Raw genomic sequence first — 5,934 nt, forward strand, 5'->3', positions numbered from 1 at the left:
ACTTGACTGACTACTGAATTTTCAAAAACGTCTATTTTACTGGCTATCAAAACAAATATAGAGTTAGTCTTATTTTTAAACCAAAATGGTTGAGAAATAAAACGGAAGAACAGTTAGATGATATGCTGGTACTGCTGGTGTAAAGGAATATTAATTATGGACAAAATAACTTAAATGAATATTTTGTGCAATTATTTTTTTACTTTGCATGTAATACCTGAGAGAGATTAAAAACACCAAATACAACTTATTTTCCATGTTTATTCCTCTATGTTTGTTCAATATTTTGTTCCATGAATATTTGAGATCAGAAACTAAGAATGTTCAATTTGTTAAAATCATTAGCCAAACTAAGGTAGTTTCCCCATCTATATTGAACAGCGTTTTAGTCTACAAATTATATTTTCAGAACTTATTTTTTACTTGTCTAAAAATAAAATATTTTAAGATTAAACCATTTTCCTATGGTTGAAGCATTTTTATCAGAGAGGTTTTTTTTTTCAATATAGTTACATATTCAGTTGAAACATATTACCTATTCTTATTTATGGGCTGTAGTAGAACATTTCATCCCAGCATGCAATGTGTGTCATGTCTAACACTTAAAGGATCTTTTCTTTCGAAACCTTCAAAATTTTATATGAACTTTCACAGAAACTTCAATGCATTGCAGTCTTTGGAACATTAGGTGTTATTCTTCCCATCAACTCTCTTGCTGAATTTATTAACTTCAGAAAGTCTTGATTCATGGACTTGTAGACTTTTGAATGGTGCCTTACTATTTCTGTATTTTTGTCTGTGTGAGCACAGTCTTCTGTTGCTACTTGCCCCACTTATACTGTGCACCACCATTGGAGTTGGACACTCCAATAATCAAGGGGAAAGATGTGGCAGCTTAAACCTACTTAAGTTCATTGTATTAGGTGACTGCAGCTCACACTCTGAGAGCTGGCTTCCCCAATATCTATCTCTCTGTCTACCTATGTATCTATGTATCTATGTATCTATGTATCTATGTATCTGTGTATCTATGTATCTATGTATCTATCTATCTATCTATCTATCTATCTATCTATCTATCTATCTATCTATTCTCTATGAATCTGTCCATCCATTTATTTATATCTCATATAATGTGGTATAGGTGTTCCCTCTCCAGTCTGTGTTAAGTCAAGTTTACTATCCTATTGCCACTGCATCCTAAGTTATGGAAATTACAGTCCCTTACATCAGGCTATATCTTCCTCTTTCACAGTCTCAACTCATTACCCACTAGCTTCTTTGGTATTTAACTCAACTTTACTTAGGTATTGATATTACCTTTAATTTTTTATCATACATATATGGCTTTTTTTAAATTCACACTTGAACAAAAGTAGAAAAGTTAATAATACCATAATATATATCTTGATTAAGTGATATTTTGAGTGTTTAATTTTCAATGAACAAAAATGAATAATAAAATCTCAGAAAAAGTCATTTTACTGATATTTTATGTATTTTTTTTTTTGTATTTTGAGGCAGGGTTACTTTGTGTAGCCTTGGGCGTCCTGGAACTTGCTTTGCAGTTGAGATTGGCCTCAAATTTAGAAAACTGATTGACCCTGCTTCCTGATACTTAAGATTAAAGGCATGCACCACCACCACACAGATAATATATTTAATTAAAAAATCTTTCAATATATGGATATATGTTTGTGAGAAATTTTATTATTGATTTTTTCTAAATCAGGCATGCTCATAATTTCTAGCATCATCATTCCACCAAAAATTCATAAATAATGGTAGAATATTTCTATGTAATGCTAGCACATGTATTCAATGTTGATTGTTTATTAAACAACTGTTGACTATTAAAGCAAAAAACATGTCACTATAGTTCCCAATCACCACTGCACAAGTGTCTATGTAATACATACAATTATACATGTGAACTCAAGTGGAGTAAAATGTGTTCACACTTACCCTTTTTGTGCTGGAAATTATTACATGGTATCTATTTGGCAGTTTCTCTGTAGTTGCTAACAGAAAGGTCCAACTGAAGAGTGATACTGCATCAGAGATGTAAACTCCAAGTTTTCTCAGGAATACACACTGATTCTGAAAAGGCCCTGAAGTATCTGAGTCCCTGGCACACAAATTATCCATGATAGAGCATCTGACATTTAAAACACAGATGTATTTCTGCTTTCTTACAAGCTATAGTACAGTAACGCACAGCATAGATTGTTAGTTTTGTCATGGACAGTCAGTAATTAAGAAGAGTTGAGTTTCTGGATGTATTTAACACTAAAGACTGTTACTATTTTTATATATTCCAACTATTATAGAATAGAGACAAGAAACAAAAGAATCCTTGGAGTCTCATGTTTAAAAGTCACTAAGGAATCAATATAATTTTTTGGCAATCAACTCCTCACAGGCAATAATAGGGGAAAGCCCAGGGGATGAGATAACATTAGGCACACTGTTGGTTCTGAACAGAAGAACTCAAAAAATACTATATAAAGGATTCCTGTATTGTCCACAGTTAGAAAACTGGTTTAAGATCACTGTATCCTTACAAAATAACTTGTGGACATTATGAAAATTTTATAATAAAAGGAAAGAAAAAAACCCACCACCAAAACTAGAGATAACACTCAACAATTAAGTGAGGAAACACTAATAATCTGTAGGATGCCATTCTGTATGACAGAATTTATGTTTTATTTTCACATTTGTAATGATGGCTGTCAGTTTTGATACTTGTTAGCATTGCTTCTCTGCAAAACACATTGCCTCAAGGTTTCATGTGACTATCTTGGCACATGGGCTCACTGGTGACCATCTTGGTACATGTGATCACTGCTGTACATATGATTCACAAAAATGTTCTTCAGATAGGAAAAGGTCATGTTTGTGTAGTTGTTTTACCATATCCTATTATATACGTTAAAAATTTGCGAGGCCTCTACGTGAAAAAAAGGAATTAGTGTGAATATGAAGAACTGGGGATAACCTTAGTATGTTGGCCTGAGGAAAGACACCATTTTTATTGTACTAGAAAGCTTTATTTAAAAATGCTCTAAGTGAGAAGACAGTGGTGTAAAGTACATGTGGTTCTTTTTAGTCTAAATGACATCTCTGTTGGGTCCTGGGAAGGAAAAATAAGTAGATCTCCGATGCTCATGTGTGAACAAATCTTCAAAAGAGTCATCACTGAAACTGAGAAAAAGATGAGGATGAACAAAACAAGAGCAGCAAGAGGGATTCTTAGATATCTGTGGAGAGTTTGGAATAGATATGTGTGCACTGTATTCTAATGGATGAAGTTCTGCCTTCTTTTGTATAATCCATCCATCATCAATTTCTCCCATTCTTTAAAATACAAGCCCTTATTTATTCAACAAATATTTACTAAGAACTTTTCATGTACTTCAGGAATATTTCAAAGTAGTTATCTTATTGCAGTCAACAAAGCAGACAAAAGTCATGGCTAGGCATTCTTTTCTCTTCTTTCATTGTTTCTTTTTATATTGAATATTTTCTTTATTTACATTTCAAATATTATACCCTTTACTCATTTCCCCTCCATAAACTCCCTATTCCATTCCCCTTCTCCTGCCTCTGTGAGGGTGCTCCCCCACATACGCACCCATCAACTCCTTCCCACGTCCTCGGCCTGGCATTCTCCTACACTGCGACATCAAGTCTTTCCAGGACCAAGGTCCTCTCCTCCCATTGATGCCAAAAAGACCATCATCTGCTACATATGCAGCTGGAGCCAAGAGTCTCTCCATGTGTAACCTTTGGTTGGTGGTTTAGTCCCTGGGAGCTCCGGGGTGTCTGATTACTTGATATTGCTGTTGTTTCTTTGTGCATGCAAGCACCTTTAGTTCTTTCAGTCCTTTCTCTATATCCTCAATTGGGGACCCCATTCTCAGTCCAATAGTTGACTGCCTGCATCTGCATCCGTATTTGTCAGGCTCTGGCAGAGCCTTTCAGGAGACAGCTATTTCAGTCTCCTGTCTAGCATGCATGCAAGAAGTTAGACTCCAGAGAAACCAATAATTCTGTTAAAAATGGGGTATACAGCTAAACAAAGAATTATCATCCAAAAATGGCCATACAATACCTAAAGAAATATTCAACATCCTTAGCCATCAAGAAAATGCAAATCAAAACAACCCTGAGATTCCACCTCATACCAGTGTAAAAGGCTAAGACCAAAACTCAGGTGATAGCAGATGATGGCGAGGATGTGGAGAAAGAAGAACACTCTTTCGTTGTTGATGGGATTGCACACTGGTAAAACCACTCTGGAAATCAGTCTGTTGGTTCCTCAGAAAATTGGACATAGTACTACCTGAGTAAACAGATATTAGACTCCTGGGCATATACCCAGAAGATGTTCCCACCTTTAACAAGGACACATGCTCCACTATGTTTATAGCAGCCTTGTTTATAATAGCCAGAAACTGGAAACAACCCAGATATCCTTCAACAGAGGAATGCATGGAGAAAATGTAGTACACACTACAGTACACACTAGAGTAGGCATTATTTTTTAATTTTAGGAAGATAGAAACAAAGAAAATGTGTACTATTCCCTGACCTCCATCCTCTGGCCCATTGCTCTGCCGGCCTCACAGAGGAGGCCTGTGGAGCTATCGAAGCATTCAGGTAAGAATCCTCACCAACGAAATCTGTGCCTTCTGGGTACAGCTAGGGCACGACCATCAGAGGTAAGCAGCATGCTGTTCCCTGAACTTCATTGTCAAAGCTCAGAGATGGCTAAAGGACAGCATAAGAACAAGATCAACAAGAGCTAGTGCAGTATGGTATCATTGGAGCCCAGCTATTCTATTACAACAAGCCATGGATAGTCTAACACAGCTGAAACACAAGAAGATGACTGTAAACCCAACTTTATAAAAATGATAGACCTTTAAAAAGAAAATGTAAAAGTCCTTTAAAAATATTGAGGAAAAATCCAATGAAAGAAGCAAAGGAAAGGAGTAAAACAGTTCAAGGCCTGAAAATGAAAATAAAAGCAATAAAGAAAACACAAACTAAGGAAATAATGGGTATGGAAAACCTAGGTAAAAGACAGGAACTACAGACACAAGCATCAGCAACTGAATACAAGGCATGGAAGAGAGAGTGGAAGAAAGAATCCCAGGAATAGAAGATACTCTACAGAACTGTAAAATCTAAATAAAATGGATGATTTTCTAGACAGATACCACTTACCCAAATTAAATCAAAATTAGGTAAATGAAACTGTCATATAACCTTTCAGGGAATGTAAATGATTTTAAACGTTTCCTAACCAAAAAAAAAAAAAAATACTCAGAGTCAGATGGTTTTAGTGCAGCATTCTACCAGACTTTCAAAGAAGAACTAATACCAATAGTCCTCAAATTACTCTACAAAATAGAAACAGAAGGAACATTTCCAAACTTACTTTATAGGCCAATGTCACCTTGATACCTAAATCACACAAACACTCAACAAAGGAAGAAAAATTCAGAAAAAATATCCCTCATGAATACTGAGGCAAAAAATAATAAAATACACACCAATTAAATCCAAGAACACATCAAAAACATCATCCACAATGATCAAGTTAGTCTCATCACATGGATACAGGGAGGGTTCAACATACAAAAATTCATCAATGAAATACACCATATAAACAAACTAAAAGAAAAAAAATGATTGTAACCTTAATTCTTCCAAGCCTTATTTTTAGTAATGGTTCTTAAACATTCAATACTCTTTTGTAGCCCACCACACACCAGAGGTAGTGGTGAAGAACAGATAGGGGAAGTGGACCCATGTAAACGGTTCCTTGTAGCAACTCCAGTGTGTGTTATCTTGAAATCGGCAGTTCAGTTTATGGGTTAGCAGGCAATGGCAGCTCAATCTACTCACAAACACTTTGTAGAT

This window comes from Rattus rattus, chromosome 1, assembly GCF_011064425.1.
Source record: "Rattus rattus isolate New Zealand chromosome 1, Rrattus_CSIRO_v1, whole genome shotgun sequence".
NCBI lineage: Eukaryota > Metazoa > Chordata > Mammalia > Rodentia > Muridae > Rattus > Rattus rattus.